The 18,268-nt window shown below is 45.5% G+C and overlaps 1 protein-coding gene across 1 annotated transcript in view; it reads right to left on the reverse strand.

Annotated features, from left to right (window-relative positions):
- ADGRG2 (adhesion G protein-coupled receptor G2) overlaps positions 1-17,648 on the reverse strand; it is a 132,291-nt gene extending 114,643 nt beyond the window's left edge. The window contains exon 1 of the mRNA XM_032840803.1: positions 17,605-17,648. The gene's annotated coding sequence lies outside the window, so the exon portion shown is untranslated. The remainder of the gene's footprint in view (positions 1-17,604) is intronic.
- Between the last annotated feature and the right edge of the window lie 620 nt (positions 17,649-18,268).

Genomic DNA, 18,268 nt, shown 5'->3' on the forward strand with positions numbered 1-18,268 from the left:
TGTAATGGGAGTTTTATTAAAACAAACGAAAGTACTTCCTGACTCCTGGCCTCGAAGAACCTTGCCATAGTTGGGGTTCCTCCAGGAGGTGACTGCGGAAGGATTCGAGGGCATGTAGTTAGTTGACTTAGGATGTGATCCCAGTGAACAGGAGAATGGGGAAGTGAGACGGGAGCAGGAATCCGGGAATACGGGTGCATTTCCTGTTACTGTCTGGGTCAACTGAACCTCAATCCTGGCAAACTCGGGGGGCCAGTGGAGAACGCGCTTCTGTCTCCGTTATCCCACCTACGGGCGAAGGAGCTGGACTGTTTATCTACGACTGTCATCAGGCATGGGTGGAAGGTGGCTCGAGGAGTGGGATGGGGAGTGTTAATTCCCTGGCTCTCCCAAGGCCCCCACCCCCACCCCCAGGGGCAGGCAGAGTGCGCTTGGGGCAGGGAAATGCACAGCTGCCACCTGGAAGGGGGCTGCTGTGCACCAAAGCAGCTGGGGGGCCGGGGATGTCGACATAGACACCCGGTCTCTGGGGAACGAATGAGGAAGTACGAGATGTTGAAGCCAGGAGAGAAGAGCTTGGTTTTATGCCTGCCCTGCTTCACACCTCTCTTCAGGTCGGCAGCTGGGATTTCGAGTGTGCGTGACTGTGTGTGTGTGTGTGTGTGTTTTGGTTTGGTGTGTGTTTGAGGCATTCAGCAGTTTCTCTTTGGGTGTCTGGAACATTTGAGAAGAGACCAGATGAGGGAGGTTAATTTCTACTGGAGGATAAAAGAAGCATTCAAAGAGCACTGGCTTTGTCTACCCCTCTGAAAGGGACTGTGCAGAGCTGGTTCTCGGGCCAGCACTGTAAGGACTAGCCGAGAGGCACTTGGGCCAGCATGTTCATCATCTGCAAATGGGCAATGGACAAAGGTTCCACATAATCCCCAACTGTGCTCCAAAGCCTCGCTATTCAGTGTGGTCCTCTCTCCCCCAAATCTCCAGCCCCATCCCAGAGCTACAGAATCAGCATCTGCAGGTGATTAGTTTGTACGTTTGGAAAGCACTGCTACAGATAACACTGTTCGCGAACACTTCTCCGTACAGAGCTCATTCAATGTCTGTGTCTCCCGCCAAAATCAAGTAGAAGGCAAGTGCCTTCAGTCTATATTCGCTCTCTCCAATTTGTGGAATAAACTTCAGATCTGCTGAAGGGAGGAAGTTAATGCAACTTGGGACAGTGGAAGAAACTCGGGGCAAAACCTGCCGACCTGGGTGTAATTGCAACAAAATAAAGCAAACTTTAGTTTTCCAAAAACTTTCAATTACTTCTTTCTGCTCATCCTTCCTTTTTTATTCTTGGCAAAATTAGGAATCAGTGCTTAATAAGCCTGTACCATTCCAAGTCTATTCAAGTGGGTAAACCTTTGCCTCAACATTTGCAAAACACGTTCAACAGTTTCAGGAGTGTTTTTCATTTCAAAATGTGTGTGTGTGTGTGTGTGTGTGTGTGTGCGCGCGTGCATTAGGAAAAGAAAGAGCACGCCAAAAATTCTTGGGATTTTTTTTTAAATGACACTGCATATAGATAGTAAGGGAATAAGTGAGCACAGAAACAGGCTTCTTAGAAAAAAAAAAGAAGAAAAACAACTGATGCCAAAACTGAATTCAAGTTACAAATAAAAAGCTTCAATATTGTATACGGATACAGACGTGTATGTCCAAAGGTGGCTACTAATCCTAACAGCATGCAGAGGAAAAAATAACTGACAACTGTGAAAATGATTAGAAATGGTTACCCCTTGAATAATGCCTGGCTTAGGGGTATTTGGCCCTCCTCTCCCCCCCACACACACAGCTGATAGTCTGCATATAATTTTTTGACTATCCCAAAATTTAATGACTAATAGCTAGCTGTTGATCCAAAACTTTACCAATAACATAAGCGGTCAATTAGCACATATTTTGTATGCTATATTGAATTATATACTGTATTCTTACAATAAAGTGGGCTGAGAAAAAAAAATTAAGAAAATGATAAGGGGGTGGTGGTATGCCTGGGTGGCTCAGTTGGTTAAGCATCCAGCTCTTGATTTCAGAGCTGGATTTCATGAGGTCTGGGTTGTGGGATCGAGCCCTGTGTCAGGCTGTGAACCCAGCCAGCAGTCTGCTGGATATTCATTCTCTCTCTCTCTCTCTTTTCCCCACGGCACCCCTCCCCCTGCTCCCGCTTTCTCAAATAAATAAATCAATCTTTAAAAAAAAAAAAAAAAGAAAAGAAAAGAAAATCAGGGCACCTGGGAGACCCAGCAAGTTAAACATCTCCCGTCAGCTGGGGTCATGATCCCAGGATCCTGGGAATGAGCCCATGTTGGGCTCCCTGCTCGGTAGGGAGCCTGTTTCTCCCTCTACCTCTTCCCCTGTTCATGGTCTCTCACTCTCTCTCTCTCTCTCTCTCTCTCAAATAAATAAATAAAATCTTTAAAAAAAAAAAAAGAAAGAAAATCAAAAGGAAAACACATTTGCAGTACTATATTGTAAAAAACCCACATATTAAGTGGACATGCACAGTTCAAAAACCCACATTGTTCAAGGGTTAACTATGTATTTAAAGCATTCTTTTATGTATTTAAGGGAAGCAGAATAGGACACCCCAAAATGTGCCTGTTTGGCATAAGGATTACTTTGAGGCTGATTTTTTTTTTAAAGATTTTATTTATTTATTTGACAGAGAGAGATCACAAGTAGGCAGAGAGGCAGGCAGAGAGAGAGAAGCAGGCTCCCTGCTGAGCAGAGAACCCGATGTGGGGCTCGATCCCAGGACCCTGGGATCATAACCTGAGCCGAAGGCAGAGGCTTTAACCCACTGAGCCACCCAGGCGCCCCAAGGCTGATTATTTTTAAGAAACAGCAGACACAGGAGGAGTTCTGAAAACCCAAGTTACCCTTTTGTAAGACACATCTACATTTATAAAGGCAATATCAATTTGTAAGGGAGTTTCCCTTCCAGTACCAGGAATATACCCCAATCTCTAGAAACTCTTATCAATGGAGAAGGTAAGGACTTAGAGCTGCATAACAACCTTACCCTTGTCCATTGTGGTTTTCTTGGTAACCCCCCATAACTGACTCCCCACCACCCCAACATCTTCTTTTGTCTTTAGCTGGAGATGGCATTTAAGATGATGTCTTGCACAATTTGGGGGAGTTACTCAGTTTTCCTGTGTTTCTGCCATGCAGGCAGGAGGTATACATGTTACTAAATTTGTTTTTCTCCTGTTAATCTGTCTTTTACTCCAGTGAGGAGCAGGGGAGGTCTCAGTCTCTCCTCAAAGTGTAGACAGGAAATTATTTTCCTCCCCTATGGTATTTACTAGATAGTAATGCACACATGTGTTCATCAAAAGATATGTCCAAGAGTGTTTCTCACAGCACTATTTATAAAAGCCTAAGACCAAACAAGTCAATGGTCCACTGACAGCAGGAAGGATAAATCGTGGTACAGTCATAACAGAATATGGCAACTTGAGTGCACACAACAATACAGATGAATCTCACAATCACTGAGTGAAGACAGTCAGATGTTCTGGGTGGTACCATATATATGAAATTCGAGAATGGGCAAAATCAATCTGTAACATCTGAATGAGAAGAGCAGTTAATTTGGGGATGCAGTGACCAGAAGGAGACATGGAAGGGGGCTTTCCGTTGCTGCTCATGTACTAATTCTTCATGTGGGGGGCTGGTAGCAGGTGTGTGCAGTTTGTGAAAAGTCACTGAGCTGCTCATTTATAATACATATAATGTGTGTTTCAATTTAAAGTTGAATTTTAGGGGCACCTGGGTGGCTCGGTGGGATAAAGCCTCTGCCTTCGGCTCAGGTCATGATCCCAGTGTCCTGGGATCGAGCCCCGCATTGGGCTCTCTGCTCAGCGGGGAGCCCGCTTCCTCCTCTCTCTCTGCCTGCCTCTCTGCCTACTTGTGATCTCTGTCTGTCAAATAAATAAATAAAATCTTAAAAAAAAAATAAAATCTTAAAAAAAAAGTTGAATTTTAAAAATATATGTAAGGGTGCCTGGGTGGCTCAGTCAGTTTAGCAGCCAACTCTTGACTTCGGTTCAGGTTATGATGATCTCAGGGCTATGCGATCAAATCCTGCATCCAGCTCTATGCTCAGCGGGGAGTCTCCTTGAGATTCTCTCTCTCTGGTCCTCCCCGTTTGTGTCCTCTCTTGTTCTCTCTCTCTAAAATAAATAAATCTTTAAAAATAATAACAAATTAAAAATATATGTATATACACTTAATCCATTTTCACAAATGAGTCAGAAAAAAAAAAAAAAAGGTAAGACCCAATATATCCATATCCATGAAATGGTACCTGACACACTTGTCTCCTCTCACTAAAGATGGATGCTGATGAGTCAAAGAAAATGACTAATAATGATGCATAGGTGACAAATATCACAAGAGTGACTAACGGTACACAGCTGCAGACTCATGTATGAACAATGAGGACAATGAGCATCGATTCACTTAAAGAATGTAAATCCTACTGGGTCAAGGGTAATGGTTTCTCCAAATAGCCTAAAATATGTGATACATTCTATCAAAAATTTAATCATCTGTATAACAAAATCACTAGTAGAGTTTATTGGTACTGATTTTTCCTGGAACCTTTAGTACCATACAGAACTACAAGAGTTTACAAAAGACCCACAGCGAATCTTCAAACAATGCCTAAAAGGGAAACTACTTCAGCACATATCCTCCCAATCTTTCTCTCCCTCTCCCACATATTCAATTCACGAATATCCAGAGGGTTTAGAAAATTCACAGGTCTAAATGCCAAGGTAAACATGTCAATTCTTCAAAGATCTGTTTTATTTATTATTTGAGAGAGAGAGAGAAAGAGGATGGGGAGGGAGAGAGAGAATCGCCAGCAGATTCCACACTGAGCGCAGAGCCCAACACGGGGCTCTGTCTCACCACCCTGAGATCATGACCTGAGCTAAAATCAAGAGTCAGATGCTTAACTGACTGGGCTACTGAGGCACCCCAAACACGTCAACTTAAAAATCTGAGACCTAGTCTTACAGTGAGGAAGGCCAGGAAAGTCCCACACTGAAAAATGTTGACACTGTTGATTCCTGGAATTCTAGCACTGTTTTGTTCCCCCTCCTTGGTAAAATGTAATTCCCCTTTGTCTGGAAACTCTAATAATTAGGATCCTAACACATATGCATCTGTTTATCAAATCACTGTTCTCACCAGAAGCTTCTGGACTTAGCCCCAGAAGAAGATGGACACTCATGTTAGAAAAAGAACATTTTCTGTCTTCAAAGTGTTGGAAATTATGTTAGGCAATTTCAGTGTATCATTCATACATCAAATATTTATTGAATACCTACTATATACCAAATACTGTTCTAGGCACTACAGATAAAGTGTCATTCCTGCTCACATTCTAGCTGAAGGAGAAAAGGAGAGGGAAATACACGAATAAGAAAACGAATAGAATGATAAAGTGCAATGTTGAGAATTAAAGTAAGAGGAGAAGGATACAGAGGGTAACATGTTGGCTATTCTAGATCAAGTGATCATAGGTGATATTTAAACTGAGATATAAATGATGAGAAACCAGCCATAGAAAGATTGGGGAGGGGACAAAGAGAACATTCCAGGGCCAAGAGTTAGTACAAAAGACCAAAAGGAGCTTGATGGGCTGGACGAATGAAAAGGATAGTGGTCCTCAACACAGACAGGTGAACAGTAAGGGAGTGACAGCCACTTAATGCTTCTAAAAAGATTCTCTAGCTGCTGTATGGAAAATGGATTATAGGAAGCCACTGCAATTATCCAAGAACGAGATGGTAGCAGACTGACACAGAGTGAAGGCAGAAAGAAGCCGGAACACCTGGGATATACTTTGGGAGCCAAATTGACAAGATTTGCTGATGAGCTTTGGATGTGGGGCATGAAATTTGTAGGCTTGGGGCTTGGGCAAGTGGGTGGATGGTGGTGCCATAGACAGACATGGGGAGAGAATCAGGTTTGGTCTGGAGCGCTGGTGGCGGGGGGGGGGGTGGTGGTAGAGAATCAGGATTTTGCTTTGGAAAGGAGGAGTTTGAGGAAACATGGAGTTCGGGACTACAATTAGATATCCATGTGGATTAGTAAGTCTTTTTGTTTCAAGATTTTTTTTAAATTTTAATATTTCAAAAACACAAGGTGTTTAAGGCATAACTTTTTCTGTGCTTTCTTCCCCCTTTTTCATTTCTACAGCTCCCATTTCTCATTTCTGAGCCTTTTCATGTTTTAAGTTACCCCCAAAACTTTCAACATTCTTAGAACTGGTCAATTTATCATCATTGTTTTGTAATATTTCTCAATGATATTTTTGAGCCAGTATAAAAATCGCAGATATTTTCTGAGACAATGAGATCGACTCTACATTTTAATCTCACAGAGGTTAGTGCGGGATGAATGCCATGCTAAGAAGGCTGGAGTTCACGTTCTAAAATCAGTGCAAATGAATGAGTTCCGGAGTCCAGTGTACAGCGTGGTGACTCCAGATAACACTATGTACTGTATACTTGAAGTCTGCTAAAAGGGTAGATCCTAACTGTTCACACACACACTAAAACAAAGGTGTATGGTGGTGGATGTTAGTTAACTTGAGTGTGGTGATTACTTCACAATGTATACCTACAACAAAACAGCAAATTATACACCTTAAGCGTGCACAATTCCTATTCGGCAATCATACGTCAGTGAAGTTGGGAGAGGGGAAGAGTATATACAACGTTTTTAAAAATATGGATCAGTGACCCTTGAGTGGTAGGAAAGGTCATGGCTGCAGGCACTGGCACCTGGATGAAATGCAAAGCCATGAGACTGGTGGGGTCATCTAAGGAGAGGCTGTAAAGAGAAGAAAAGGCGTCCCCAGCCCTAGAGGGACACCAGCCTTTGTAGGTTGAGCAGAGGAGGAGGAGTCTGAAATGAAGGCTTAGAATGAGTTACCAGATAGAGTGGAAAGTGTAGTACAAGACAATGTAGAACGATGGAAGCCACAAGGAGGAGGTGTTCATGGAAGGAGGGGATGACCGACTTCTCAAATGCCACTGCAGAGTCAAGCACAGTCAGTCAGAGAAATGGCGGCTGCCGTATTTGGCAACATGGCGTCCACTGAGAATCAGGACAGGACCCTGATTAGATCAGACAGGGGATGAATGTGTGGTGATGAAGTATGTACAGTTTTTTAAGAGGCTCCTCTGAGAAGGGGTGACTAGTAATGGGGAGACGACAGGACGGGGCTGTGGAGACAAAAGAGATATTCTCTATTAGAACATGACTGTGAGCTAATGGAAATGATCCAGACAAGAGAGAGGGGTGCACTGAAGCAGGAAAGAATGAGGGGGACAGGATTAAGAATTACATCCTTAACAACATGAGAACAAAAACAATTAAGTACAGTAATGAATTACAAATCACTGAAAAAATAGGAATTCTGGAGTCTATACCAATAATAAATACATAAATAAAAAATAAATGGGGAAGGGAGGAAGGGGTCTTGGTGAGGGCCAACTGGTAAATATGGAGAGAATATCAGAGTTGGAAACTCATTATTTTCAGGCATATTAAGGATTGGATCAGGCAAAAATCACCACTGAATGCTAAATCTAGAGAGAAATACTGATGAGAAGCGGGCTATCTGTGTCTTCCCCCAGATGACTAAGAGTAACCACACACTGGAGAAATTAGACAACACCTTGACCAGGTGATCAAAATTAACATCGCCAAAGAGGAAGAGGGACATCTGCGTGGAGGCCACTTTTAGGCAAAGAGGCTTGAGCAACAGGATGCAGACAGGGCCACAGTGACGTCCTCGCTGCATGCAACAGGCCCATCAGGCCACGCACCTCAAAATACCCCTAGGCCCTAACTAGCCAATGGGCTACTTACAACTAGGCACAGTTCCCAGAAGAGGGGAAAGTTCCATATGTCTCCATACCTCGTCATCTTCCCCCTTTAAAAACAGCCCCCACCCACTGCCTCACTGCAGACAGCCTCCCCTCTGCTGTCCTGCCCACCACCCCCTGGGTGTAGCCAGTAAACTTCTATCTCCTTCGCTCTGCCTCAAGTGAACCCTTTCACCTCCTGCACCATTGGCCTCCACCTGATTGTGGCCCCACATTGGCCAGCCCCCATTCGATCGAGATACCCCATTTAGGCACCAGATTCTGGGGACTGTGGGCCTCCAGATGTGATACCCTGAGGACATAATATCACCTATGTGGTATTCTGACCCAAGATGCATCATCTGTATCTAACCACAAGAAACATCAAACAAACCCAAATCGACCAATGTTTCTTAAAAATACAGGGAGATGGTCTGCATGCATCCTAAATGCTGAAGGGGAGAAGCATCTGCCACCCCCAAAACGGGCTTCTTTGGCCTAAGGATGATTTTAAACTGATTATTTCTAAGAAAAGCAGATGCAAGAGAAGCTCAGAAAACCCACCAACATTACCCTTTTGTAGGAGACATTTACACGTATAAGGGAAATGTCCATCTTTAAGGGTGTCTTCCTCTCTGCCCCAGGAAGAGGGGGGTGACTCTAGATCTCTAGGATCTCTCCCCAACGGAGAAGGCAGGACTTAAATCTGCATCACAGTCCTACTCCTGTTTACTGGGCTTTGCCTGCTCACCTCCCACAACCACCTCTCCGCCCTCCGCCCCCAAATTTCCTCTGGGCCTTAGTTGGAGATGGTGTTTAAGGTGGTGACTTGGGCCATTTCACAGAGTTACTCAGCTGTCCCAGGTGCACATGTTATTCAAGTTCTTTGTTTTTCTCTTGTTAATCTGCCTTGTATTGGAAGGGAGGGGGGGTTTGTAGAGGAAAAATTACTTTTCCTTCCCCACACTGCCAATGTCATAAAAGACAAAGAAAGGCTGTGGAAACATTCCAGACTAAAAGATGCTAAGAGAGGAGACCACTGTCAACACCCCTCGGGCAAATCCTGTGCCAGAAGGAAAAAAATGCTATAAAGGATGTTATCCTGTCCATTGTCTAACTTGGAAGATCAACAGCAGAGTAGGTAAACAAACAGACAAAAATAAATAGCAGATTAGGTAACAGCATAATATCCATGTTAAGTTTACCGAAGTTGACAGCAGAGCTGTGCTTATGTAAGCAAATATTCTTATTCTTCAGAAACCCATTCCGGAGGGCCTAGGAGTAAAGGCCACGCTGCATTTAACACCATCAAACAGCTCAGACAGGGGATGTGGGCGCGCAGGAGTGCAGAGGAGAGAGCAACTGGGTAAGAAGAGAGGAATCTGGACAAGGGGCACATGGGTGTTCGCTGTACAATTTTTATTTCTGCAACTGACTTACAAGGTTTGAAATTATTTCCAAATAAAAAGCTTTGATTTATTTAAGTAGGTGCCACACTCGAAGTGGGGCTTGAACTCATGACCTTGAGATTAAGAGTCGAGTGCTCTACTCTACTGACTCAGCCAGTCCTGTGCCCTTCCACATAAGAAGCTTTTAAAAGGTGGGAGGGGAAGAATATGTCCTTGAGAAGGCAAAGAGGGTAAGAGGTCTAGAGCCCAGAAAAGCAGCCAGTCTCTGACACACCAGGCAAGTTTCATTCGGTTTCACAGCACCAGTGGGGAGCACCATGAGTAGTTACCATCTGTACGAATGTGGGCATGTTGGGAGTTTGGGCGGAGGATCTAAGGAGGCTGGGTCAACAGCTGGTGTAGGAGGACTGACACAATAAAAGGGGCCAAACAGCTGTTTTGGCGAAGAGACAAGGAAACCTACCACCCAGGCAGAGTAGGCTTGCTGGGCATTGCTGAAAGCGCCGTCGAGGTTTGCTAAGGTTGGGACCTGGACCTAGACATCCGTATGGATTCTGAAAACTCCCCAAGTGATATGAGCGGGCAGCCAGCTTTCAGAACTACTGTGTTAAGGCAGGATTTCTCAAGTCCAACACTGTGGGCTTTGGGGGCAGATCATTCTCGGTGGGGGATTATGGGGGGCGGGGGTCCCGTGCATCATGGGATGTTTAACAACATCCTGGCCCCTACCCACTAGATGTCGGTAGCACCCCCACCTCTGCCAGTCACAACAGGCAAAATTCGCAAAATGTCTCCAGTAAGGCAAAATTGGCCCTGGTGAAGAACCACTCCGTAATGGGGCGCCTGGGTGGCTCAGTGGGTAAAAGCCTCTGCCTTCAGCTCAGGTCATGATCCCAGGGTCCTGGGATCAAGCCCCGCATCGGGCTCTCTGCTCAGCAGGGAGTCTGCTTCCCCCACCCCTCTCTGCCTACTTGTGATCTCTGTCTGTCAAATAAATAAATAAAAATCTTTAGGAAAAAAAAAAAAAACGCTCTGTAAGAGAATAAAGGCCATAAACATGACGTGTTGATAAAAGTTAGGAACTGTGTATGCTCCCTGTTGCCATGAGCACTGTGTAGGCTCTGAAATCACGTGGTTTGTGTTCAAAGCCTAGATCCATTAGTTACCTTTCTTATGTCCTTGGCCACATTACTTAACCTCTTATGCCTCGGTTTCCTCATCTGTAAAATGATAGCGCACGTGCCTCAAGAAGTTGGAAGGATTAAATGAGTGAATATGTGTAAAGCAGGAAGACCAGTGCCTGCTCATTAAATATTAGCTATTAAACTATCCTTATTACCATCGAAGAATCAGAAATGCAGTAGACACCAGATGTCTGTTGATTAACGAACAGCTTATATTAGAATATACTCCATCCTTAACCAACAGAAAGTGCTATACTAAAATGGAACAGAAAAGCAGAGAGTACATTGAAATTCTCTTAGGATTAGTGGCCTGATTTCTTCTAGATTCCAGGCAGCCTCATTCATCCGGTTGACCAATACTTATTGAGCACCTACCATATCCCCCATTCTAGGTCCTGAGAACACAGCACTGAGCAAGACACACAAAATCCTCGCTCTCTGGGAATTTATATTTCAGCAGGGGAAAGAAGACAAGGAATCCGTGAACCAATAATTAAATGATACAATTGCAGATAACAAGTCGTTAGGCAGAAAACAAAAGCAGGATGTGGGGATGGCCATTAACAGACCATTCACAGCGGTTAGCAGGGAATGTTGTTTTGGAAGGATGGCAACAAGTTATGTGAACATTTGACGAAATGGTGCTCTGTAAGGGCAGCACAGCAGACGCGCCCGTCTGTTTGGGGGAAGTGTGAGAATGAGGGTGAAGGCCACATAGGGCCTCAGAGGCTACAGTAAGGAACCGGGGTCTTATTTGAAGTGTGGTAGAGGTTATTAGAGGGTTTGGGGCAGTGGGTTTCCAGAGGCTGCATTTGCAAGCTGTTCTTTGGGGTGAAGGGTGGACGCTGGTTTAGAGGTAACGCAGTAATTCAAGAGTGAAATGTCTCACTTTGCAGCACAGCAGGACCTGATATGAAATAAATCTGTCTAGGACATCGGGCAGCAGTCGGGGGGCTTAGACACTAAAGGGACAGGTTTATAAACCAGTGTTTTATGAAAGAGTGTTGCATCCACTTACAGGGAAATGATCATCATTTTTAGATGAAATAGAACAGACGGAAGGAAAATGAAACTGTCCAGAGGACACTGCACAAAGCCAAAAATGCATAAGACTTTGTAAGATCCTATTTCAATCTTATATAGGTAGGTTCATACTAGGCTGAGATGTAAAACATACTTCTCACTATGGATGGCGGGCAAGAAAGTTTGAAAACACTACCAAAAGTTAGCTTATTTATTCATAAGTAGGTTATATAATCTGTCCCTTTATTTTCTCCCTTTCTTGCTGTACCTGGCATCCTCCCAAATGAGGACATTATAAAAAGCTCCAAAGGTAGTATCTTCATAGTCTAAATGAAACAACTGACTTGTATTACACTTTAACCTTCACCTCCAGGGAGATCAAAATATGACCCTCTGTAGAAGCTGGGAAGAGTGACTCACCTCTAAACTGTTAGGCTTTTTCAATGGAAAAAAAGAATCTAAGCAGAACACGAAATTTTAAAATTAAACTTGAGATGTTTAGGGGCGCCTGGGTGGCTCAGTGGGTTAAGCCTCTGCCTTCCGCCCAGGTCATGATCCCAGGGTCCTGGGATCGAGCTCCACTTCAGGCTCTCTGCTCAGCAGGGAGCCGGCTTCCCCCCCTCTCTCTGCCTGTTGCGCCGCCTACTTGTCATCTCTGTCTGTCAAATAAATAAATAAAATCTTTAAAAAAAAAAAAAAAACTTGAGACGTTTAGAAGCTCCAAATGCAAAGAAACTTCCTGACAATAGTAAGAATAAGGACCAGAACGTTAGAGCAAGCACAATACCCAGTAGGAAAGCGTCAGACTCATTCCCACCCAAATCAGATACTCCTCAACAGTGCCCTAGAAGGAAGCCTAGCCACTAAGGCAAGCAAGTAAAATGAGAGAAAATATGGGGAGTGAGGAGGGGAAATCCCTATATTGTTTCATTTCCAGAAAGTTTGATTGTCTACCTTAAAAATCCAAGAAAACTCACTAGAAGAACTTTGAACTAATAAAAATTCAGTAGCATGGCTTGAATATGGATGGACCTACGAAAAAATAAATAACCTTTCTACTCTACACAAGAGTACTGGAAGTATAAAATGAAATGGGAATAAATGATACAATTTCTAAAAGCAATAAAAAGTATACCCACAAAACAATCTAGGAATTCACCTTGCAAGAATGTGTAAGACCTACAATGTAGTATAGGCATGAGGCCAGACATACAGATGAATGGAACAGAAAAGAATTAAAAAATAAATGCACACAGGGGCACCTGGGGGGCTCAGTCAGTTAAGCGTCCGACTCTTGATTTTGGCTCAGGTCATAATCTCAGGGTTGTGAGATCGAGCCCCATGTCAGGCTGCACTGGGCGTGGAGCCTGCTTAAGATGCTCTTCTCTCTCTCCCTCTCTCCCTCTCTCTCCTCCCCTCTCTATCACACCATACCCCCTCCCACCCTGTCTCTAAAATAAATACATAAATAAATAAACAAACCCACACATATACAGTCAATTAATTTTTGACAAAGGGACCAAGGGAATACAAGGAGGTAAGTATGGTCTTTTCAACAAATCGTATTGGAAGGACGGCTATCTATATGAACAAAAGTGAATCTTGACCCTCACAAAAGTTAACCGAAATGAAGCCATAAAAAGATAAAACGATAAAATGTCCAGAAAAAATCCTGGTAAAGGTGAAGTAGACAAAGATTTATCAGGTTACTAAAACTGCTATCTACAGAAGGAACAAAACCTGATAAATTAGACTTTATCAAATTGAAATCTTCTACTCTGGGGCACCTGGGTGGCTCAGTGGGTTAAAGCCTCTGCCTTTGGCTCAGGTCATGATCTCAGGGTCCTGGGATCGAGCCCCGCATCGGACTCTCTGCTCAGCAGGGAAGCCTGCTTCCTCCTCTCTCTCTCTTGGCCTGCCTCTCTGCCTACTTGTGATCTCTACCTGTCAAATAAATAAAATCTTAAAAAAAAAGATCAAAGCTATTCTTATTTAAAAAAAAGAAATCTTCTACTCTTCAAAAAACATCATTAATTCCACTTTTATGATGTATAAGTCAAATAAAATAGTCAAACTCATAGAAACAAAGGGTAGGATGGTGGTTGCCGGGGGCTGGGGGAGGGGGAAATGGGGAGTTAGCATTCAATGGGCATAAAGCTTCAGCTGTGCACAATGAATCCATTCTACTAGATTGGCCACTTGACATGACACCTATAGTGAACAGTGCTCTACTATACACTTAAAAATTTAAGAGAGTAGCTCTCAAGTTAAGAGTTCTCACATCACAAAAAGAAAGAAAATGCAAAGGCAAGCCACAGACTTAAAGAAAATGTTTGCAATAGATATCTGACCTGTATCCAGATATATGATATATGCAGAGCTCTCATGACTCACTCAGCCAATACAATCTAGAAAAACAGACATTTCATAAGATATACAAATGACCAAAAAGCACATGAAAAGATGCTCAACATCACTAGTCATTAGGGAAGCGCAAACTGAAACCACAGAGCGCGGCCACCACAAACCCACTGGAACGGCTAAGACAAAAATCAAACTGACAATACCAAGTGCCGGGGGGGCAGCCCACGTAGCTGGACCTCTCCTACATGGCCGGCGGCAGTGCGCTGGCATGTAGCCGCTTGGGGAAAGTCTGGCCATTTCTTACAAAGTTAGATTTACCATATAACTCAGCGGCAATCCTATTTGGAGGTATTTACCTGAATGAAAGTGTATGTTCACACAGGAAGCTGTCTGTGAACGTTCACAGTGGCCCTATCCATAAGCACAGAAAGTCAGGGAATGGATAAACTGTGGAATAGTACTCAGCAATAAAAAGGAACACATTACTGATTCATGCGACACTGAGAAATCTCAAATGCATTACGTGAGGTGAAAGAAGCCACGCGCAGAAGGCCACATCATGTATGAATCCAGTCGCTGGGCATTCTGGAAAAGATAAAGTTACAGCAACAGAAAGTAAATCAATGGTTGCCAGGGGCTGAGTGTGGTGGAGGCAGCTGACTACAGAGGGTCAAAAAGGAATTTTCTGGAGTGACCAAATTCTTCTGTCTTGCTGTGGTGCTCATTAGATGGCCATATGAATCTGTCAAAACTTTTAAAACTGTACACAAAGATGGTGAATATTGTTATACATAAATTATGCCTCAATCTCAAAAACATGGAGTCAACTCAAGAATTAATTAACTAGATTTATAAAATGGAACAGAGTGTTCAGAGACTCTTATTTGATTGAGAGAATTTATTTTAATTTTTACCAAATGTTAAGCCCATTTCTTAATTTCCAGTGCCCCCCCACCTCATACCATGTTCCCAAAACAAGTTCCATGTGGATTAAAGACCCACATATTTTTAAAACCATACACATTTTATTTATTTATTTTTAAGATTTTATTTGTTTACTTGACAGATCACAAGTAGGCTGAGAGGCAGGCAGAGAGAGAGGGGGAAGCAGGCTCCCCGCTGAGCAGAGAGCCCAAAGCAGGGCTCGATCCCAGGACCCTGGGATCATGACCTGAGCCGAAGGCAGAGGCTTTAACCCACTGAGCCACCCAGCACCCCACCATACACATTTTAAAAGAATTTTTTGCCCTCTATCTGGGGTAGGGAAGGCCTTTCTCAGCAAGGCCTCAAAAGCAGCTCCTAGGTTTTTGCTAAAGGTGGAATCTCATTTCTAGCTTCCAAATTATTAACATATAACCTTTTTTTTTTTTTTTTTTTTTTTTTTGTTAAGGGTGCTCTTCCCAACTTGTAGGGAGTATTTGAAAGGGACTTGGCACTCTCAGGTCGCAAAATGGAAAAATGTGTTTGTCAGTTTCTCGTGAGCAGTGAAAGCACCAGGAACCTATGTAGTGATGTCCCCCTCTGAGTCCCAAATCAGACTCAGCCACGCCACAACCACACCAGAGCCCCTGGAACCAACCCATAGGCCACACAAAAGCAGCTTCTTAACCGGCTCCCTAACACCTGAGCAAACTCACTTTGCCATTTCTGGAAGGCTGTTCATGGTACTAAAAACACAGCAGCTCTCCTTTCCCTGCCCAACCTGCCAATGAAATTCCAGTTCTCAAGATGTTTTCTCCCCCTGAACAAAATCAAATCCATAATTAAAGTTCAGCTTCTTTTTCTTTTCTGTGTTTCCAACCATTTTTTTTCTAGAAAATCAAACACACCTGGAGTCTGTGGGCAAGAATTACTCACACGGAAAACACGCTGCATTCCTTCAGTGTTTTTCTATAGCAGAATCTGCTCTATCCCCCTTTTAAGGAAAGTCACCTTGCAGGGATGTGAGAATGTAAAAGCGGTGGGAATCCGATCAGGGCTTGGCATCGCGCTGAGGCCCTGTAAAACAATACCCCTGAACAGCTACAAAATTTGGCCACTTTTTGTTTTCTAGATTTGCATTTGAGCTGTAAAAGCAGCCAAACCAAGCAATGTCCAGCTCGTTTCAGATCTTAACTAAGCAAAACTCTGAGACACTGAACAGGTCTCCCCAAATACTTTGGGAATAACACATATTTTGTCACTTAATTTACATAATTATGAGGTCGAACTTAAAACTGTATTGCCTATTAATAACAAAGCTCTTAATAAACCATTAGTTATTAATATTAATAAAGCAATACATATTGGCATACCATGTATAACCGAGGTTACACTCCCAGGCTTATCTCTTAAAATAGCCAAAGAGAAAGGAAGAAAGACGGGAGGAACGGCAACATTCGGCTAGACTTTGGCTTAATAAACCTTCACTCTCCATCACCCACCAGCTTCTAACCCTGATCAAAGAAACAGGTGCTACTTCTGCCAACGGGGACTATTAGGATTCACTACATAATTTGTGAGCCCCAGGGCAGAATGAAAATGCGAAGCCCCTCGCTCAAAAAATGACTAAGAATTTCAACAGCGACAGCAAAGCGTGAAGACCAAAATACAGGTTGCATGCCCACGAAGCCAGCTCGACCCACAGATAATGTATTTGGGTAGTAAGCTAGTAAGTAAAGCACTTCGCTTCTTTACGCGTAGCAATAATTTTCATGTGTGTGTTTGGGGTGGAGCTGGTACTGGTAAAGTCTTAGGACTTCTTCCTCCCGTCTCTCACTTTCTTAGGTTTTCAGCCTGTTGGACAGAAAGTACTTCTGCTGTGCCTACCGTAGAAAATGTGGTCCATGGAGCCCAAGCATCAGCATCACGTGGGGGCTTGTTAGAAATGCAGGCTGTCGGGTCCCACCCCAGACCTACCGAATCAGAATCTGCAGTTTAGCAAGAGTCCCAAGGGATTCGTGGAGAGTACAAACTAAGAAGTGTCACTATCCAGGCAGCCACGGAAAACCTCTGCCTCCTGCCTCATCTGACGCGGGCAAAGCCCATCTCCTCCTCACCTTGTATATAGTTCTGGAGTCTCGAAAGGGCGAGTCCCAGCCGGAAAGCGCTCGCCCGAGACCTCCAGCCTCCTCCTTGCTCTCCATGCTCACTCCCAGGATTCGAGCTGCAGCTGCATCCCGCCGCGCCCCCCGCCCCCGCCACCTGCTCTGGGTCCCGCCAGACCGCGCCGCGCCGCGCTGTGCCGTCTGGGGTCCGCGGCGCGTTCGCGCTCCGCAAGCTCCAACGCACCCCACGGCCGGAGCGGTAAACTGAGTCCCCCAAGGGTCTGGTTTCGAGGGCCGTCCGCGCGAAAGAGATGCGTGAGTCCGTCTCCCGGATGGGCGGGGAGAGTTGGAGTCCGTTTGAAGCTTTTAGATACACACGCCGTCCCCCTCACCCCTCCGAGAACGCGCCGCCGGAGCCCCTTCTCCCGTGGCGCACACTCTCCCACGGTCGGGGTGCCGGCCCCCGGGGCTCGGCCTCTGCCTCACAGGGCGGTCCCGGCTCCGACTCAGAGCCGAAGCGGGGCGGAGGGAGCGTTCGCCCCGCTGTCCCGTCGCCCTCCAGGTCCAGGCGCTCCGCCCGAGCTGCCCGCAACCGCCATCGGCTCCCGGGCTGGGTCTCAGGAGCCCGAGGAACAGCCTCACCCCGGCGCTGCGCGCTTACCTGCCAATCCCGGCAGACCCGCTGGCCGCTGGCGCCCTCCGGCCCTCCTTTTCCCTCCGGCCGCGTCCCTCCCCCTTCCCGCGGGCTGGGCGCCGCCCCCGCCGCTCCGGGACCGCTCGCCCTCCTGCTCTCCAGCAGCCCAGCGCGGCGTGGCGCGTCCGGCGCTCGGCGGCGGCGAGGCTGGGCGCGGAGGCCGGACTCGGAGGTGGGGAGCGGGCGGGGCGCCGAGGGGAGGAGGGCGTGAGCCAGTGGCGCAGCCGGCCAAAGCCCGGCGGGGAGCTCGGGGCAGGGGGGCGGGGAGAGAATCGCGGCCCGCGGGCTGGGCGGTCCACCCCACCCCTGCAGAGGCCCCCGCGACGCTTCGAGACTCCCCGGACCGCGCGACCCTCGGATGCCCGGCGGCGGGTCCGGCGCGCTCCTTGGAGACCCACCAAACCTCCAAACCCATCCTCTCACCTTTAGGGGTCGCCCTGGTACCCAAATGCCTGGTTCACTGTTATCGGCGCCGTGCACTGTGATGGGTGGGAGCCCCAGGTCTCCCCTCTGCCACAGGATTCCCAATGCAGAGATCATAATGTCGAACCACTGGAGGGGGATTCGGAGAGATCCGTAAAAGGAAAATTCTCTGGGAAAGGTTTTAGGTCCACGGCTATTTGGTGAATGA

The sequence above is a fragment of the Lontra canadensis genome, unplaced genomic scaffold (assembly GCF_010015895.1).
Source record: "Lontra canadensis isolate GAN:19392208 unplaced genomic scaffold, GSC_riverotter_1.0 scaffold116, whole genome shotgun sequence".
Lineage (NCBI taxonomy): Eukaryota > Metazoa > Chordata > Mammalia > Carnivora > Mustelidae > Lontra > Lontra canadensis.